The sequence below is a fragment of the Telmatherina bonti genome (genome assembly GCF_933228915.1).
Source record: "Telmatherina bonti genome assembly, chromosome: 1".
Taxonomy (NCBI): Eukaryota; Metazoa; Chordata; class Actinopteri; order Atheriniformes; family Telmatherinidae; genus Telmatherina; species Telmatherina bonti.
This window is the reverse complement of record NC_136619.1, coordinates 398,629-420,754: the sequence shown is the minus strand read 5'-3', so window position 1 is coordinate 420,754 and position 22,126 is coordinate 398,629.

The window sequence follows — 22,126 nt, the reverse complement described above, 5'->3', positions numbered from 1 at the left end:
AGCTCATTAGCAACCAGGGTATGCAATGGCACTTCCAAATTTGTATCTATTTACATTGACTTCCAAATTTGTTTCTATTTACATTGACTTCCAAATTTGTATCTATTTACATTGACTTCCAAAACTGTATGCATTAACATTGACTTCCAAATTTGTATCTATTAACATTTACTACCAAAACACCATCTATTTCCAAAGGGGAAGATTTTCATCTCCACCTTTGCTCAGCTAGCAACCTAGCCAGCCAGCTAGCTTGCTACCAACTAAGGTATACAATGATGGAGATTCAAACCTGGAGCGAGGACACATTTTCAGCTCCACCATTCGTCAGCTAGAGATCCAGCCAGTGTGCTAGCTCATTAGCAACCAGGGTATGCAATGGCACTTCCAAATTTGTATCTATTGCCACTGACTTCCAAAATACCATCTATTTCCATAGGTAGGGCAGATTTTTATCTCCAACATTGCTCAGATAGCGACCTAGCCAGCCAGCTAGCTCGCTAGCAACCAAAGTATGTAATGGAGATTCAAATCTAGGCCTTGCCAATTTCATAGCACATGCAGAACATTTCTAAGTCACAGTTAAAGAATACTGCACTCACCAAGGTGGATTTGTGGCCTGGTCATGTTTGACTCTACCGAGACCTTCTCCCATCTTTTTTGACCCTCCATCCCCTGCTTTAACGACTGGAATGGGGCTGCTTGGTCGACCCCCTGGCTGAACGTGGTTCGGGCCCCCTTCCGGCTCATGAAAAGGAGTGCAGTGGTGGAGAGTGTTGTTCGGCATCAGGGCTGTTTTCCTTGGTCGACCCCTGATCCTTGGCAGAGCCTTTGCCCCATCTCGGCAACGTTCTGTACTCCGGTTGGAGGACAGGCCCTTCTGCTTCCCCAGTCTCTTCTGCATCAAACCAGTTTGACAGATTAGAAAGAGTCTTATAGCGGCGCGATGGTCCAGTGGTGTTAACGGTGTCCTCCTCAACCACTTTACGATCCGGTTTAGGGCCATGCGGTTTGGTGGTGTTGTTGGCATCCCCCTCAGGGGCCTGCTGTTTGGTGGTCTTGCTGGCATCCTCCTCACTCATCTCAACCGGTTCTCGGCCCAGTTTGTCCAGACTCATTTCCGGGCCTGTGCTCGATAAGGTGCACGTGTTGGGAGCAGGAGGAAGTGGGGGATGGTAGAGTGGTGCGCTGACTCATTGGACCTGTGGGGAAAATGGCAGGTGGGAGAACAGATTTAAGTCTTCAAAAGAACCTGTTGGCAAAGTAGCAGAGCTCAGTATCTGAAGGGTGTATGGAGGACCTCTGGACATGTAAACATTCGTAAACACTGACCTCCAGACTCCTATCTATTAACACTGACCTCCAGACTCCTATCTATTAACACTGACCTCCAGACTCCTATCTATTAACACTGACCTCCAGACTCCTATCTATTAACACTGACCTCCAGACTCCTATCTATTAACACTGACCTCTAGATTCCTATCTATTAACACTGACCTCTAGATTCCTATCTATTAACATTGACCTCCAGATTCCTATCTATTAACATTGACCTCCAGATTCCTATCTTTTACCATGCGACTTCAAGTTGTCCTTGACTGGACCTCTGGAGGTTCCGTAAAGGACATCTGGAGGACCTGTGGAGGTTCAGGCCTTCATCTGAAATTCCTGACCCAGGAACAGAGCTCTATTTCTGGGCATGAGGCTCTGTTTCTGGGCATGAGGCTCTGTTTCTGGGCATGAGGCTCTGTTTCTGGGCATGAGGCTCTGTTTCAGGGACTTGATGTCCAGGCCAGGGTGAGGATCTGTGGGTGGGGAGATCCAGACCTGGGCTTGTACATCCAGGGCTGTGTCTGGAGCAAATGGTAGTAGCAAATGGCAAGCCACATAATTCAGCTACTAGCCTGCACATGGCCTGCTGAGGCTAGCAGGCCTGCACAAGCTAGCACATGAGGCCTGTGGCAGCCAAACAATATGTTCAAAGTATGAAAAACAGACAAAACTCAGCTCCTATGTTGTCCTTCACATTAGAAGGCAAGTCACATAATTCAGCTACTAGCCTGCACATGGCCTGCTGAGGCTAGCAGGCCTGCACAAGCTAGCACATGAGGCCTGTGGCAGCCAAACAATATGTTCAAAGTATGAAAAACAGACAAAACTCAGCTCCTATGTTGTCCTTCACATTAGAAGGCAAGTCACATAATTAAGCTATGAGCCTGCACATGGCCTGCACAGGCTAGCAGGCCTGCACAAGCTAGCACATGTGGCCTGTGGCAGTCAAACAATATGTTCAAAGTATGAAAACCAGACAAAACTCACCTCCTATGTTGTCCTTCACATCCAAATTATTCCTCTTGAGTCTTGTGGGGATGTTGGGGGCAGTGTCAGTAGTGCGGCCTGTTCGTCTCTGGCTCCAGACAATGTGTCATCTTCTGCTCTTCACCATGTGCTCGGCTGACTGAAAAGGGGAAGTGCTTACTCTCCTCCAGGATGTGACCCCCCTCCCTCCTGTGTGCAGAGAGGTGACCCACATGCACCACCTCCTGGTGGGATGACAAAATGTTCTTTGCTGCAGTATTGTGAGCACCAATAGGGTGCCGATGCAGTTCAATGGGGGGGGGTAGAGGGGATTGCTCCACCCAGCCCCTAACCTCACTTCCTAGTTTGTATCTATTATACATCCATTGAATAGATACAAATTTGGAAGTAGTAGCCCCGTTCCCTTTGACCCTGAGACCCCATCGACTGGACCTCGGCAGTGGACCCACACCCCTCAAAGACCCCCTAACACCGCTTCCAAATGACCACCTATTAACATGGACTTCCAGATTTGCATCTATTTACATTGAAAAACATTAACTTCCAATTTTGCATCTATTAACATGGACTTCCAGGTTTGCATCTATTATCATAAGAAATATGTACCCTGTCCCTTTCTCATGCTAAATCAATGGAGAGAGGGCTCATTCAACTATGACTGTACATTTCAAGATAGACAAGAATGACAACTGTTAGTTCTGGCATTAAAAACTGCCCATTTTATTTTTTGGCATAAAAAATGCCATCATAACCACATACATATCTTATATGTAAAGGCTGGATGCATTGAACATTGGGACCTAGCCCCGACTTCAACTGTTCATAACAGTATGGCTTTGAACATAATTTTAATAAAATGGGCCACACTGGGCCCAATCGCTGGGGCCTAGCCCTCACTTCAACTATTCATAACAGTATGGCTTTGAACATAATTTTAATAAAATGGGCCACACTGGGCCCAATCGCTGGGGCCTAGCCCTCACTTCAACTATTCATAACAGTATGGCTTTGAACATAATTTTAATAAAATGGGCCACACTGGGCCCAATCGCTGGGGCCTAGCCCTCACTTCAACTGTTCATAACAGTATGGCTTTGAACATAATTTTAATAAAATGGGCCACACTGGGCCCAATCGCTGGGGCCTAGCCCCCACTTCAACTATTCATAACAGCATGGCTTTGAACATAATTTTAATAAAATGGGCCACACTGGGCCCAATCGCTGGGGCCTAGCCCTCACTTCAACTATTCATAACAGTATGGCTTTGAACATAATTTTAATAAAAATGGGCCACACTGGGCCCAATCACTGGGGCCTAGCCCTCACTTCAACTCTTCATAACAGTATGGCTTTGAACATAATTTTAACAAAATGGGGACCTTTGAAGATGTCTTTTTTTAAGTCTGTGTGTGAAACTGTGTTTCTGGAACAATAGTTGGGCTGCAAACATGGACCTTTTTAGAGTCTGTGTATTACTCACAAGGGGGCTGGGGACCTCTTGTGAGGTCATCCCTGATCCCGGATCCGATCTGTAACCTGAGAAGACCCAGCATGTACCATGTCTCATGTTGCCAGGGGTACTTGAGCGAAGGGCTTTGGGCGAAGAGGGTGCGTCCATGTATGTTGTGGACTTGTGGTTGTGGACATCGAGAAGCTGGAAGGACTGTCGTCCAGCCTGGAACTACCACGAATAGACATGCAGGTGGAGGACGAGCTGGAGGGCCGGGACCTCGGCCGAGATCGATGCCTGGACCTATGCTTGGACCTGCCACGAACCGAGATGGAGGTGGACATCGAGGAGCTGGAGGGACTTTCATCCAGCCTGGACCCACCATGAACAGACGTGCAGGTGGAGGACGAGCTGGAGGGCCGGGACCTTGGCTGAGATCGATCCCTGGACCTATGCTTGGACCTGCCACGAACTGAGATGGAGGTGGATGAGTTGGAGGGAGTGTCACTCGGTATGGACTCACTATTCTGTAGTTCTTTGTCCAAGGCGGACATGCGCAGTTCCCGTGCACGGAAGAATTTATCTCGCCGTGGCAATGCAACATAAAATCGTTCAGCTGTTTGTGCATCGTGGCACATCAATGATGCCACCTTCTTCCTGCCAGTCTCCGTGAGGTGGTTGTCTGCCTGGTCCAGAAACAGCAGAGAATTTAGGAATAAAGAAGATAAGACAGAAGGTAGGAAGCAAGGAAGGAGGGAAGTGAGGAGCCTCACCTGAGTAGCTATACTGCTTCGGATCATCATGAAGTTGACTGTACCAGTGCAGCCAGCATCATTCCAGGCAGCTGTGAGCATCAAAGTTGGTTTGTGTATCATATTTCCAGTGGTGGTATGAAACACATAGGTGGATTTTGTCCCATCTGGGCAGCAAATCCCCTCAGCAAGCAATTTCAGCCATTCATATTCTTCAGCAGAGAGAACAATAGAAGCATGACCGAAACTCTTTGCAGTTTTGTGATCTTCAATCTAAAGTAGACAGAACACAGTTTACTAAAACTGTAACCATGCAATGCAAATTTAAATGTCTACACAGTAAGCAAAGACCACACCTACCATAATTTGCCATGGTTGGGTGTGACGCAGCACTCACTCAACAATTGTGGTATCCGCATTTTGGCAACACCGAGGAATTTGGTTTCCTGGGCAGCAGGAACCTGACAGTCTGTCTTAACCTTTCTGTCTCCTTAGCACCACATCTTGGTTGACATCTGCTCTTATCCTTTTCCGCTCATACATCACACGCTCCATGTCAGATATTGTCAGCTGGACCGCTTTTAGGTATGAGTGCTGGGTGTGCTTATAAAACAACGTAGCATTGATCAGCATGTTCCGGATGGTTGTTGCTGCGTAGCCCTTCTTAGCGAGGTAGTGTGGGTATCTGACAAAAAGGAATGTCAAGATTATTGGTTGTAAATTGAGGAAGTTGCAGCCCATTTTCCATAACCCATTTACTTACCGTCTTACTCGGTCAATGTTGGTAAGGAAACACAGCTTCTTAAAGGTCTTCTCATCCCCTGTCTTCTTTCCCAACATGTAGGTGCAGAAAATGTGGCAGTGGCGAGCTGCGGTTTTTGCATTTTCTATATCTTTGCATTTTTGCCTGGCCCCAAGTCGATATTGTTGAAAGTCTTCTATGACCTTTTCTACAGGAGAAGCAAGTACACAAATGTTAGTGTTAAGCTCCCAGATTGCTATAATTTTACATTGATTCCTAATTTGTATGTATTCACATTCGTTCCACCCACCATACAAGTAACCATCAGAGGTGCTTTTTTCAATGGGAGCTCCTTTGATGAGTGTCACCTCGGCAGGCTCTTCAGAGCTCAGAGTCTCATCAGCAGCTGCAGAGGGTGTTTGGCAAGCTGGTGTTGAGGGTGGCATCTGTGGGACCCCCGATGGCAGCAGCGGCGGCTCAGAGTTCCCCGATGGCGGCAGCGGCAGCTCTGAGTTCCCCGATGGCGGCAGCTCTGAGTTCCCTGATGGCGGCAGCTCTGAGTTCCCCAATGGCAGCAGCGGCAGCTCTGAGTTCCCCGATAGTGGCGGCTTTGCAGGCAGCCTCTTTATCGACAATCGCATGGTGCGGGATGCTATAGCATGATTGTGTGGTGAAATCTGGCTTTCTGTTATCATGGGGGTCCATGAGTTACACTTTATTGGTGTCTGTGGCTCAGGGTCCTCCGAGGGCACATGCGGCTCACGGTCTTTAGAGGGCGCATGCGGCTTACGGTCCCCAGAGGGGGGCAACTCTGTCGGCCTCTTCTTCCTCAATGACCGCATAGTATGAAATGTTGTAGGATGCCTGGTGATGCATGGTTTTCTGTTATCATGGGGGTTGATAAGTTGCCCTGCCCTGGGACAGGAAAAATGTTTTTTAGCATCTCCTTTTGCCTCAACACGAAGTGTTCAAATGCCTTCTCCAGCTTGTCAATGCTTATTGTCTTTTCAAAATCTGAAGACACATGGCTGAGTAAACAGGATGATACACCAGAAGAGGATGAAGGTACCGGGGAATAGGGGAACATTTGTGCTGGAGGATGGCTCCGACACCATGTTGGTGGAGCGGATGGAGCCTAGTTGGTATTTAAAAAAACAGAAAAAGATTGAAAAAAAATTTGAATTGACTTCCAAAACTGTATTTATAAACATTGACTTCCATGTTTAAGTCTATTTACATTGAAAAAGTATGACTTCCAAAATGGTATTTATTAACATTGATTTCAATATTTGTATTTATTTACATTGAAAAACTATGACTTCCAAAACGGTATTTATTAACATTGACTTCCACATTTAAGGCGATTTACATTGAAAAACTATGGACTTCCAAAACGGTATTTATGAACATTGACTTCCATATTTGTATTTATTTACATTGAAAAAGTATGACTTCCAAAACAGTATTTATTAACATTGACTTCCATATTTAAGTGAAATTACATTGAAAAAGTATGACTTCCACAACAGTATTTATTAATATTGACTTCCATATTTGTATTTATTTACACTGAAAAACATTAACTTCCAAAAACGGTATTTATTAACATTGACCTCCATGTTTAAGTCTATTCATATTGAAAAACCATGACTTCCAAAATGGTATATATGAATATTGACTTCCATATTTGTATTTATTTACATTGAAAAACCCCTCACTTCAAAAACTGTATCTACTAACATTGACTTCCAAATTTGTGCCTATTTACATTGAAAAACTAAGACTTCCAAAATTATATCTACTAACATTGACTTCCAAATTTGTATTTATTTACATTGAAAAACTAAGACTTCCAAAATCATATCTACCACCATTGACTTCCAAATTTGTATCTATTTACATTGAAAAACTAAGACTTCCAAAACTGTATCTACTAACATTGACTCCAAATTTGCATCTATTAACATTGAAAAACTAAGCTTCCAAAACTGTATCCACTAACATTGACTTCCAAATTTGTATCTATTTACATTGAAAAACCACTCACTTCCAAAACTGCATCTACTGACATTGACTTCCAAATTTGTATCTATTTACATATAAAACCACCCACTTCCAAAACTATACACTAACATTGACTTCCAAATTTGTATCTATTTACATAGAAAAACCACTCACCTCCAAAACTGTATCTAACATTCACTTCCAAATTTGTATCTATTTACATTGACTTCCAAATTTGTATCTATTTACACTGAAAAACCACTTCCAAAACTGTATCTACTAACATGGACTTCCTAATTTGTCTCTAACCCCTAACCCTAACCCTTCATCCTAATCCTACCATTTATTTATTATTTTAAATTTATAGTTATATGAAATGATGGAAAATGCCCTCATGTAGGTAAAAAGCACTCAACTGACGTAGCAAGAAAAACGGTGGCAAAATATCCAAATTCCCTGCAAGATGTAATAGAGGGTGATATTGTTGGAAGAGGCTACTATTCACTTGTCAAACAGTTGCAGAACAGAATAAAAAATGTGAGGCGTACTTCAACACCCAAAATCAGAAAAAGAAAACATCAGACTGATGAGTCAGACTACACAGATGAGATCCCATTAAAAGAGAGAGCAGCAATGCAGGACACTTATGGATGCATTAAATGGAATGTAAAATTTCTCCCTCGCGAAGAAACTCAAGAAAGCCAGCAGCAAAAGATGGAAAAACTCAAAGTGATGTTCCAGCACTCAGATGCCAATCCAGAGGAGGTAAAATGTCTAATAAAGTCCACTTATTACACACAGCGCCAACATATCAACCAGGGGAAAAGTATTAAGTTTCTCAAGTTCCTTCAAACTTATGCAAGGCTTCAGAGGATGCGGGGACAGCAGGGTGGCTGCTCAGATGATGTGACAGAGATGATCCTTCTTCTACTTAGCTACTTTGATGAGAAGGAGGAGTCCATGTTTTTATATGTAGAAGACACATGTCTGCCAGAAGAGGTCCAACAACAGCAAGTGCCTCTGACACCTGCCATTATTGTCTATGGTAAGTCTATTTAATACCTCTCTCTTTTTTAATTGCAGCTTGTAGAATTTGGCATGTATGTGCAGCACTTATTAATACAGCCTTTTAAATAATTTATTCATAGGACAGTCCTGCTATTCTTCAACAAGGTACATGCTGAGTCTGGATAGGAACCTTGTCAACACAAAGATCTCCTCCATCATTTCTGCATTGTGCCTCATGTTTGGGAGCTATTACAGTTTCATTCCAGTCGTCCTCAGATGTCTTCGTCCCCTTTCATTAATGAAAAGACTGAATTTATTAGTCACTCAGATAACTGGAGACTGGAAAAAGGAACAATAATTAAACATGTGCTAAATTATAATTTAAGACACTGTTTTGTCACTTAATTGAATTAAAGGAAAAGAAAAAAAACAAAAACAGCCATTTCGGCCCTGGACAAGTTAGAGCCTTTTTGTGATGAACAATGGGACAAAATACCTGTCAACAGGTACAGAAGTCTGAGTGGGAGGAACAGAAAACACCTGACGGACTGGAAACATCACAAGATTGTTCAACTAAATATTAGTTTATGACTGATGGAACATATATTGTTTTATCATATTTGTTTGCTTTTAAAAAAATCTTTCATGATTTCATGATTTTCATAAAATTTGTAATTTATTTTTACTTTTGTCAATTTTAGCTTATTTGCCAGGTAGCTGTTTTTCTCCTCCTTTAATGGGAGGGTATGAATATATATGAGGATGACTGCATATGTGTCTAACAAAGATTAATGTTCATTGAAGTTAACATCAGCTTGACAGGAATAACTGTCAGCCAGAGGAGAGCTCGTCTAAACCACCTCCTCCTCATGTTTGTCATTTAATCACAAAGGAAAATTAAAATAAATACAATTAAAATTACTGGCACCATTTTTGGTGATTTTAAAAAATATATTTGGGTTTTTTGTGGAAGAATAGGATCGGTAATTAGATTAACTTCACATATGTAGTTGCAAGGCAACAGAGGACCTGAGCACTATGGGTAATAATTTTACACTAGATAGGCCGTCTCATTTCACTGGCAAGTAAGTGTGCAGACAACATAGAACACTTTTTAGCCTATGTAGTCTGCACACTTCTGAATTAGGACACAGCTCATGTTTGAGCATAAGCGTTTTCATATGTGCACATGGCACCAGGACATACTTGGCCGCAGTTCCACAATCAACTTTGTAGTCATATTGTCGTACTTGTCTTGGACACTTGGGTGAAGAGGGGCAGAGCTTCAACTGATCACCACCTAGTGATGAATTGGCTCACGTATGGGGGAAGATGCTGGTCAAACCTGGAAAGCCCTAATGTGTTGTAGGGCTCTGCTAGGAATGTCTGGAGAAGCCTCCTGTCAGAGAGCTTCAACTCCCACCTCCAGCAGAGCTTCAACCATGAAGCAGTGCTCCCATCAACACTGCACAGTGGAGACGGGGAGCTGCTGACCTCACCTCGGGATGCTGTTGGTCAGTGGAGGGAATACTTTGAAGACCTCCTCAAATCTACCAACACATTTTCTAATGAGGAAATAAAGCTGGGGTACTTGGGAGTAGGTTATTCTATCTCTGGGGCTGAGGTCTCTGAGGTGGTTAAAAAGTTCCTCAGTGGAAAGATCCCGGAAATGGATGAGATCCACCCAGAGTTTTTTAAGGCTCTGAATGCTGTGTGGCTGTCCTGGCTGACACACCTCTGCAGCGTTGCGTGGACATTGGGAATGGTGCGTCTGAACTGGCAGATCAGGGCAGTGGTCCCCTTTTCCAAGGAGGATTGGAGGGTGTGTTCCCAATACAGGGGATCACATTCCTCAGTCTCCCCAGTAAAGTCTATTCAGGGGTGCTGGAGGGGAGGATCCGTCGGATAATTGAATCCCAGTTTGAGGAGGAGCAGTGTGTTTTTCGTCCTGGGGAATAGTGGACCAGATTTATACCTGGTCTGTCGTGGTGAAGAAGGAGCTGAGCCAGAAGGCAAAGCACTGGATTTACCAGTCGATCTACGTTCCTACCCTCACCTATGGTCATGAGCTGTGGGTCGTAACCCAAAGAACAAGATGTCGTATACAGGCGGCTGAAATGAGTTTCCTTTGTGGCCGGGCTCTCCCTTAGAGATAGGGTGAGAAGCTCGGTCATCCGGGAAGAGATCAGGACCGTTCACATCAGCCTTTTAGATTCAAATAAGAGTCTGTTTGCTTGGAAAGTCTACTTTGTTTGGGGAAATGTGAATGCGCCAAATGAATTCTGATTCGGACCAAAGAAGCGGACTTGGTCTACCAACAAATGCAGGTCTAGGACCGTCTCAAGAGGACCAAATACAGGAAGCAGATTTTTTTTAAAAAGAAAAAAGGAAAAAGTCACCTCCTGGATTTTAGGTAGTATTGCATTGTGGGTAAATGCATAGCAATGGTGTTAAGGGTCCCCTGCCTCGTCTGTTGTTCATACTGCGTCCATTGTTGGAGTGCACTACTGCAGTATATTTGCATGAAAATAAATAGCAGAATAATAGTGTGGTGCCACCTATGGTAGGAACGGGGCCATATTATTGTAATGGTTTGGCTCATTTGACCAAAGTGCAGCGTAAACAAGATCTCTGTCTGAATGGATACACCCCCCTACAACTGAGCCAAGTCCCCAATCGGATCGAGTCTAGCAAACTATCCTGATATGAATACATCCTCAGAGTAGACCCGCTTTCCCCCTGCATAGAGAGACCTATATAGGTGGCTCAGGCATCTGGTTAGGATGCCTCCTGGACACCTTTGTGGTAAGGTGTTTCGAGCATTCACTTGCAGGAGGAGATCCTGGGGAAGACCCAGGACACACTGTAGGGATTTTATCTCTTGGCTGGCCTTAAAATGCCTCAGGATCCCCCCTGAAGTGGCTGAGGAAAGGAAAATCTGCTTTTCCCTGCTTAGGCTGCCTCCAAAACCCAACTCCAGATAAGCGGCAGAAGATGGATGGATGGATGTGTAATAATTATTAGCAAAAACGGGCATGTATCTCTTTTTTGAGATACTGTATATACATTTATTTTTTTGCTTTTTTTTAATTGACCAATTAAATGACTTAATGTTTTGTTCTACAGGTGTTTTTTCTTGATAAACCCAGAAAAGGAACCAAAGTGGAGAACAAAAACTCAAAGCATCGCCTCAGCGTGAACCCTCGAGTCCTCACACTGATACAGGAACTTGCCGATCATAAGTGGTGTGAAGCCTAAACATGGACTGTTTCTGTGAACTCTCTGTGACTGTTCATTTGAGTAGAGGTACTAAAAGTTTTTGCTCTTTTAAATTCACAATGTATGTTCTGGTAATGTCTACACAATATCTAATATTTGTTTTAAAATCTTAAAGGTGCACTAAGTAACTTTATGGACAAAAGTTCAAATGTCATCATTTTTTTTCTATGAAAGCCTTAAACTGCATTTGTTAAATTTTATTGTGTACTATGGCAATTAAGGCACAATGTGTCATTTTTGTTTGAAAGTCTTAAAACTGCACTTTATAACTTTCGAGAAGAGGGTCCACCAACCACTTGTTTCATAAAGATTGTCTTACTTTGACATCATGTTCTATAGTATGGTATAAAACTACTTTGTTCGGTTAGAAATGAAGGGTGTCTCCACAGATCTGAACTCTAGCTTGGCCTGTTGGCATCATTGTGGAGATAGGCAAGTTTTATGCAACACAAACTTTGTTAAAGTGACAGAAAAATGTCAAGATTGGACTTGTCATCTTGTGTACATTGGAAAAAAATGTTGCATCCACTTGTTCATAACCTGGTGCTACCTGTTAAATAAACTTCCCAAAAGGTGATATTTCGCCATTTTCTTCTCTGAAGATGTATTTTTGCACGTTTTAGTTTGTGGAGTAGTAATCATTTTGCAGACAATTTTTAGATTATAACTTCATTCTTAAAACCTGAAGTATAATGAATGACGATTATATTTTATATGGAATATACAGAAAACCATTTTAAAAGGCATACTTAAAATTAGTTTCTTGTTGATATTTTCCTGTTAATTATACAATTAACTGATTCATAAAAGCACTGTAAATCGTTTTACAGATATCGTCAGTAAAGTCATTTACTGTGTTGCTGTATTTTTTACAGGAATTCTCTGGTAACCACAGCTGCCAGCGTTTTCCTGTAAAAATGACAGTTTGTTTGGTTTTTTTACAGTGTACCTAATTTAGCATATTTTGTCTTTTGTCAGGCCTTGCTTCAATGAAAGACTTCCTCACAGCTTCACTATAAAAAGTGATTTACTAATACCATCTATGGTCTAGGTAAACTATTTCTAGACTTTCCTGTGCTGGAAACACAGAGTGTAATAGAATAAAACAACAAAAATGAGCATGTGGATGGATAATGAGTCTGCACAGAGACCATACAGGAAGACAACACAATGCTAAATGAAGTCATAATTGCATAAACACAGGGGATGGATCACACTGCTTTTCATTAGATTCTCAAAGAAGCTAGACCAAGATCAGATTTACTTTTCCACGATATCTTTGCAGCGGACAGTGATATTAATCTCTGAAGGTTTGTGAAGGTCAAATCCGGCTGTAAATATGCTTAAACATGCCAGGTCCCATACAGAGCCTTCTGAAAAGATGGCCTGTTTCTTTATAGGAAATGATCAACCATAGAGGGATGGAAATGTCCTTCATCTGTAACTTGTTATGCATAAACTGTAAGACAGATGTAGGATGTACTTGTACCTGACCCTTGTTCAAGCTCTTCAGGTTGGTTTGAGCTGATATTGAGAATTTACAACCAAATGTAAGAGTTCGCTTAAGTTTTATAACAGGGCACATACACCTGATGATGAAGCGGGAAAGGGGCCTGTTTCATTGGACAGACCATCGGCTATTACTATGCTTTTAAAGATAAATTCATGTTTTATACTTTATTTTTTAAAAAAGCTATGTATTTCAATAGTATTTCAGACACGTACAAGTGAAGATTTGTCTTTTTTTCTGTTTATTTTGACCACAGTGGTCCAAACTAAGCTGACTATTTCATTCATCGGCATAGAAAAGTAGTTGCATCACTTTCAGAACTAGCTCCACACAGCAACGCAAAGCAGTAATGTCCAGTCAAAACTTCCAGAACAAAGAGAGAAAAGACATCATGAGTTATTCAACAGTAAGTCAACATAAAATTTTAGCTCTTAGAAAGTATTTTCTAATTGCTCTTGATTATCCAGTTACTTAATCCAGCAGGCTATTGTGTCATTGTGGTGATAATAACGTTATTACATCAAATTAAATCAGTTTATTTATAAAACCTTTAAAACCAGCTCCAGCTGAACAAAGGTCTGTAAAAAAAAAAAAAAAAAAAAAATGTAGATAACATTAAACATATGAAATATTATTAAATAAGATTTAAAGAAAAACACACAACCCAATAAGAAGTAACAGCAAATAAAATCAGTTTTCAGGTTGGGTTGGAGTCTTATTTTGCGTAAAATAAGATGAGCTGTAAAAATAGACATTGACAGAAAATAGATGAATATGTAATGGTATACTGTTCTACAGTTAAGGTGCACTTACAGAGAAATGCTATCCCCTCTGAGCATCTTTTTTAGCTTTGGGGATGACGAGCAGCTGGTCAACTGACCTGTGGGACCATGAGGACGTGCAACAGGTTTGACAGATAAGCTAAAGCAAAACCATTTAAAACTGTAAAAACAAGCAGAAGGATTTAACAAATGATCTCTAAAATGTACAGGCAGCCAATGGAGTGAGGGAAAAATGGGGTAGTGTGTTCTTATTTTCTGCTTCCTGTTACAAGTCATGCAGCAACGTTCTGGACTAGCTGCAGAGTAGGGACTGGTTTAACTCTAAGTAACTTGTTTCAGTAGAATTACTGTGGTTTTTTGTCAGAACCAAAGCTGCAGGTAGTAACAATAAAAAAAAAAAAATGCTAAGGAGGGTGAGCTTTAGTACTCAGAGTTGTGACTTGAACTAAGTAACAGATCTTTAAAGAAGGAGCTGTATTGACATTCTTACCATCGGCAGGCAGACCAGTGTCCTCCCAAGTGGAAAACCATGGATGGCAAAGAGGTCCAGCTCCTTCTGAAAGACTGTGACATAATAACTAACAATTCAGAGAACAGCAAGCAGTAAAGCCTAGACAGACACAACCTCAAGAGGACATTAAAACAGCTCATCACAAGCTGCTTCTATTACCTTTTTTTTTTTTTTTAAATTAAAACTATATTTTTAAGTTTCAACAAATAAAATTGTGATTTGTGAGTGTTTCCACTGAACTGTCTGTAGCGCATTAGCATCAAGTCTTGTAAAATCTAGTTATTTTTGCAAGATTTTACAAAAATTGCGGCTTATGCAAGGTAGCCACGTAGCTTTTTGGGGGGTTTTCTACTTGCTACAAAGAACTTCCTACAGATTTTCTTAGCTTTTGTCTCTTATTTTAGTTTCTAAAACTCTGAAATTCACTGTTGTTTGTTCTACACTGTTCCATCTTTATTGGAAATTAACTGGTCATTGGCCGCTATGTCATGTCCAAGGACACGTAAATGAGGAAAAGAAGTGTTTCCATTACACTTTTGCAATACGTTTCTACATCGAAATTCACAGAGGCTTCAAAAGACATTTCTAATCTCTCCCCTGGCACATTGTATTTTCCTGACCTGTTCTAAATCTGCTGCCATCATTCCAATACCAAGCAGGCATCAATTCCCTCCATGACTACAGACCAGTGACCCAAACCTCAGCGGTCTCAAAGTGGTTTGAGAGACTCTTCCGGAGGCACTTTAAGACAGCACTCTTTCCCAATTAGGACTAGCATCAGTATCCCTACAGGATAAACAGAGCCACAGCTGTATGGAGAGCAGAATCATCCTCTATGTCCAACCTGGAGCAGAACAGGTCACGTGAGGCATTTTTTTTATAGATTTTGGCTCCACTTTAAATATTGTTTTCCCCAGCATACTAGTCAAAAAGCGGTGGGTCCGGGACCTCAATGAATATCTGAATCCGTGTATCAAAGCACTGACAAACTGCTCAAAAACAGTGAGATTTGGTGTTCCCCTGTTGTAGGAGCCACAATAGTATGTGTGGATATTCATGAGGTGGCACAGGACTCTCAGCATCAGCATCGGCGTGGGCGTGTTAGTGGGTGTGTGTGTGTGTGTGTGTGTGTCAAAATGTTTGAAAGGTACCAACTCACCGGTGTTTAGATGAATGGATGAGGAAGTGGGGTGAGCCGGAGGTTGTCCAGTTTTTGTTGACCGCGTATCGCATCACACATTCTGGAGGAGTCTGTATAATCAGTGTAACGTTTATTCATGTGTGGGAAATAATTATGGAACTTAATGGAAAGAATAAATGTGTCGCTAATACAGAAGTATTGGAATTCACTGGAACGCGCGTCGGACAAAGAGCCCCGAGTTTAGCCCACAACGGCCCTCATATAATTGATCTTTGCCGCAACAATTAAGTCAACAAAAAATTGGCTCTCAGAGACCTTGTCCCTTGGAAATATTACGTTTGGATTACCCTGGGCCTATGCGATTGCTTCTGAGGAGGAAACTTTCGGATGTGAGAGACGCTACTGGAGCGCAGGACAGCCTACATTCACCGACAGCCTGGTATTACGTTCATTCATGAAATTGTTGGATCCGAGGTATGGACACGCACACAACAGATGCATGTGCATGAAGATGGACATTTAATTAATCACGAGTAAGGGAATAAAATGCAGTCAAACAAATGCAACTCCGTTTCTGGTGTAAAAGACAAAGATGGAAAAAGACAGTCAAAGCTCACTGTTAAAGCTTTAGGAAATAAGATTGAAAGGCTTCAAAAGGAACGTCAAACGAAAGTTAATGAAGTTAAAGCTGTGATAAAAACCATCAAAGAATTTATGCAAAGTAGAGAAAATGTCAATACTGTTCAGTCTCATTTGGATAATTTAAAACTGCTAACACAAGAAATAACCATGCTTCGTGAATCTGTGGTTCCACTGCTTCCGCTAGATGAACAAGAGAAACAAAATATGTGGGTTTCAAGCATTCATAAATTCAATGGTGCATTTATGGATGATGTCAGAAGGTGGCTTTTAACTACAGATGGACAATTAGTCAGTGATAGAACTGCAACTACAGAGGGAAATTCTCATCCCCAAGAATCTCATCTAACTTGTGGTGAATCTTCTGGAGATAAAATCATGACAGAATCCTGTGTTTCTGACACCGCAAAGTGTAATGATGATATTGGAGAGGAGGTGAAGCCAAGTGACAGTGTTTCCAATGTTGGCAGCAGAGGCTCAAGAGGAAGCCGCTTATCTAAGAGTAGGTCATCTCTATCTTCAACATCTTCAGACCGCATAAAAGCAGAAGCGGACATGGCTGCATTAGTGGCGCGACAAAAGCACGCCTTGGAAGAGCAAGTGGAACAGCTCAGGAAGAAGAAAGAGGAACTGAATTTAGAGACTGAAATAGCAGCATCAATGGCTAAAGTAAAGGTGCTACAGCAGGGACCTGTTTGTTCTCAAGCAGCATTTGTTTCACAAACTGGATCAGATGGAATGAATTCCTATTTTGAGAAAGAACAGAAGAGATCTCAAACATTGAATGCTTATGCTAAAACATTTATGCCAACAGTAACTGGACAACAAGCTTGTGACAGTGTTTCAGCTTTGCAGTCGTATACACATCTGGGTGCCCGCCACAAAATAAAACAAGTGGATGTACAGATACAAGATACATCTTTAAGTCAGGACAATTTAACAATACAGCAAGATGGAGTTCAAACTCAGAATCAGTCTTGCTCCCAATCAACAAGTCAAGCACATCCAGCAACAGCTAATGAAAATATGCAATTAAAGTCAGTGTTGGAAAGACAAAACGAAATTATATCGTTACTGGTTAATCAACAGTCTTTATTTTCACTGCCAAGAAGGGACATTCCAATATTTGATGGTGATCCTCTCCAGTACAAGACCTTCATGAGTGCTTTTGAACATAGCATTGAAGCAAAAACACAAAATGCAAAAGATTGTCTGTATTTCTTGGAACAATACACCAGGGGTCAGCCTCGGGAACTAGTGAGGAGCTGTGTTCACATGCCCAATGATTCTGGATATGTCAATGCCAAATCATTACTTCAGGAACATTTTGGCAGCTCTATAAAAGTAATCACTGCTTACATGGATAAAGTTTTATCCTGGCCTGACATAAAATCTGAGGATGTGAGAGCCTTGCAATGCTCTCACATCCTGCAATGCTGCAATGTTATGATGGACACTGAATTTATGCATGATTTGGATGTTCCTGGCAATATGCAAATAATTATCAGGAAATTGCCATATAAGCTGAGAGACAAATGGAGGAATGTTGTTTGTGATATACAAGAGAGGTTTTACAGAAGAGCCATCCTACAGGACATTGTCCAGTTTATTGAGAAACAGGTGAAGATTGCGAGTGATCCACTGTTTGGTGATATTCAAGATTCCTTTTCATCAACAAAGGAATGTTGGAGCTTCTAAGTCACAGTCACACGCAAAGATTAAAAGAAGTAGCTTTGCTACCACTGTTGGAGCAACAGAGAAGAAGGTGTTCGGTATGAGAGAAAGAGATTCGCTTGTTGTTAAGAACTGTCTTTTTTGTGGATCAGGACATCACTTGGAGGTGTGTCCACTACTGGAAAGGAGGACACATGGGGAGAAAATGACATTTCTGAAAGGAAAGGGGATATGTTTTGGCTGTCTGTGCACTGGGCACATGAGTAAAGACTGCAGAAGACGACTTCACTGTAAAGTGTGTGGTTCAAAGCATCCCACAATGTTGCATGTTTTCTCCAAAGAAAAGGAAACTGGTCCAGTCCAGAAGGAGGATAATGTTGAGACAACAAGTAAAAAGGTTTCAATTGCTGTCCAATCCAGTGGTTTAACCGGGGCCGGGGAGCGTGATTGCACTCTGTCAATTTTGCCTGTAAGAGTCAAGTCCAAGAAGAGCCAAAGAACTATGATAACTTATGCCTTCTTAGACCCTGGTAGCTCTGCATCATTTTGCACAGAAGAACTGATGAGGAAATTGAATGTCACTGGCAGAAGAACCAATATCCTTTTGCGGATAATGGGTCAGGAGAAGATGGTTGGAAGTGACATTGTGTCAGATCTGGAGATTGCTGGACTGGATGAAGATGTGTTTTGCGAATTACCTGATTTATATACACAGAAGATCATGCCTGTACACAGTGGTAATATTCCTCATCAAGAAGACCTGCAAGGATGGCCACATTTGACACACTTGAGGATTACAGAGATTAATTCTGCAGTCGATCTGCTTATTGGAACAAATGTCCCTAAAGCACTTGAGCCATGGCATGTCATAAGGCGTGCAGATGGTGGTCCATATGCAGTTAAGACAATTCTTGGATGGACAGTAAACGGGCCACTCAGAGTTCACAGTGCAGGGGACACATCAAATATACAGTCAAGTGTCACTGTTAATAGGATATCTGTGTCTAGGCTTGATGATCTGTGACAACAGCAGATGAAACTAGACTTCCCTGAATGTGTTAAAGATGAGCAGCCAGGATGGTCCAGAGAAGATCATCGCTTTATGGACTTAGTCACAGAGTCAGTCAAATTGGAAGATGGTCATTATGTCATTGGTTTACCTTTGAAGCAGATGAATTTAAAGATGCCAAACAATAAAGAAGTGGCAGAACAGCGTGCTTTGATGTTACAGAGGAGGTTTGTCAAAGACCATCAGTATCATACTGATTTTACGCATTTCATGAATGACATCATCTCTAAGGGTTATGCTGAGAGAGTTCCAGTTCAAGATCTTGAACTAGATAATGGGAGGATTTGGTATATACCACATCATTGAGTCTACCACCCTAAGAAGAAAAGGATAAGGGTTGTGTTTGACTGTGGTGCTACATTTAGAGGAGTTTCACTGAATGGTCTACTTTTACAAGGTCCTAACCTCACCAGTTCGTTGGTTGGTGTCATCACCAGGTTCAGGAAGGAGCCTGTGGTCATCATGGGGGATATCGAAGCTATGTTTCATCAGGTCAGAGTACCACCATCTGATTCTGATCTATTGAGATTTCTGTGGTGGCCAAATGGAGACTACAAGCAAGATCTTGTGGAGTACAAGATGGTTGTTCATTTGTTTGGTGCTACATCATCTCCAAACTGTGCAAGTTTTGCATTGAGGAAATGTGCAGAGGATAGCCAGCAACTGTTCAGCTCAGATGTGACAGACGCTGTGCTTCACAATTTTTATGTGGATGACTGCTTGGTTTCAGTGAGCTCTGAAGAGGAGGCAATTGTAATGTATCGTGGATTTAGTACTCTTTGCAACAAAGGAGGTTTTCAACTTCTTAAATGGATTAGCAATCGACGCAACGTTCTTGCTGCCATACCACAGAATGAAAGGTCCACAGAGATGAAAACCTTGGATATGGACAGTGATGATTTGCCAGTGGAGTGTGTATTGGGTGTGCAGTGGTGTGTCCAGTCTGATCTGTTCAAATTTAACGTCTAACTTAAAGACAGACCTTTGACAAGAAGGGGAGTTTTATCTATCATAAGCTCCATCTTTGACCCCTTGGGGTTCTTGGCACCGGTTGTACTCGTAGCAAAGGGAATCCTTCAGACCTTGAGTAGAAGGCAAGTTGGTTGGGATGATCCTCTGCCACAAGATGTTGCTCAGAAGTGGATAGAATGGTTAGAAGGACTTCATCGGCTTGAAGAGTTTAGAGTCGAGCAATGCTTAAAACCTCTGGACTTTGGGGTAACTGCAAGCGCTGAGCTGCACCACTTCAGTGATGCAAGTGAGGAGGGGTTTGGGACGGTGACCTATTTGTTACAGCATGACCGTAAAGAAAGGGTGCACTGTGCATTCATAATGGGGAAGGCACGTGTTGCCCCACTCAAACCCATCACCATACCACGTATGGAATTGACGGCAGCAGTGGTTGCCAGTCAAATGGATAAACTCTGGAGGAAAGAGTTAACGATGGACCTGCAAGAGTCTGTGTTCTGGACAGATAGTACCTCTGTCTTGAAATATATCAAGAATGAATCATCAAGGTTCAAAACTTTTGTGGCTAATCGAGTCGCAGAGATACTTACCTTATCCTCATCATCTCAGTGGAGGTATGTCGATACCCACAGTAACCCAGCAGACATTGCATCCAGAGGAGCCAATATTGAGTCTTTCTTGAAGACTGGTACTTGGGTAGCAGGACCTAAGTTTTTGCAGGAGCCTGGAAAGAAGTGGCCACAACATCCTGATAGCTTCAGTAAGCTCTCTCCAGAAGATCCAGAGGTGAAGAGTTTTGTGACTGTGAATATTACAGATGTCAGTAAGCAGGTGGATCCACTCATGAGTTTCATTGACCATTTTTCTTGTTAGGTCAAACTGAAAAGGATGGTTGGTTGGCTACTCAGGTTCAAATCATTGTTGTTGACACTTGTTCGAAGAAAGAGACAGTTGAAAGTGAATCAGACAAACTCTGGTGTTAGAGTGACAATCCAGGAGCAGTTGACAGAGATTGGTTTGGACAAGATGCATGCTGGATCTGGTTCCTCGTCACTGGAGGCGTTTGAGGAGGCAGAAACTGCTATCCTTCGTTATTGTCAGTGGAAGAGATACTCACAGGAAGTGGCAAGTCTGCAGAAAGGAGGAAGTGTGAAGAAGACAAGCCATCTCTACAAAGTTAATCCCATTCTAGGAGAAGATGGTGTCCTACGAGTTGGGGGAAGGCTCAGTAGAGCAGCCATGCCAGCTGAAGCAAAACATCCAGCTATTTTGTCCAAGGATCTACACATTTCTGAACTTGTTCTAAGATATGTGCATCAACTGACAGGTCATAGTGGACGCAACCACATGCTGGCTGAGCTAAGACAAAGATTCTGGATTCCAGGTGCCAGTATTGCGATTAGGAAGATTCTATCTACGTGCATTACTTGTCGCAGACTACATGCTACACCAGGATGGCAAAAAATGGCAGATCTTCCACTGGAGAGAGTACGTCCAGATGAACCTCCTTTTACTCGCGTTGGAATTGATTGTTTTGGTCCTTTCAAGGTCAAATGAGGCAGAAGCATGGTGAAGCGGTATGGAGTCATCTTTACCTGTTTGGCAATAAGAGCTGTGCATCTAGAAGTGTTGTCATCTTTAGACACTGACTCTTTTATTAATGGCCTCCGAAGGTTCCTTTCCAGGCGTGGGCAGGTGTTGGAGCTGCATTCAGATAATGGAACCAACTTTGTTGGAGCGGAACGTGAGCTAAGAGGAGTAGAAAGATGGAATCATTCTCAAATTAACGACACTCTGCTTCAGAAGGGAATTAAGTGGAATTTTAATCCCCCTGCTGGATCGCATCATGGTGGAGTGTGGGAGCGACTGATAAAGTCTGTACGGAAGGTTCTAAACTCTGTGTTGAGGTCACAGAGTCTTAATGAAGAGGGTCTTCATACAGTTCTGTGTGAAGCTGAAGCTATCATTAATAGTCGGCCCATTACCAAAGCCTCCACTGATGTTCATGATTTAGAAGCTTTGACTCCCAACCACCTAATTCTTCTGAAGTCCAAGCCCTCATTGCCTCCAGGAGTGTTTTCCAAGGATGAAGTCTATGCTCGTCGTCGATGGAAACAAGTACAGTATATGGCTGATTTGTTCTGGAAGCGCTGGTTGAAGGAGTACTTGCCTCAGCTTCAGGAACGGCAGAAATGGCAGAGCATCAGAAGAAATCTGGTTCCAGGTGACATCGTTGTCGTTTTGGATGAATCTGCACCTCACAACTCATGGA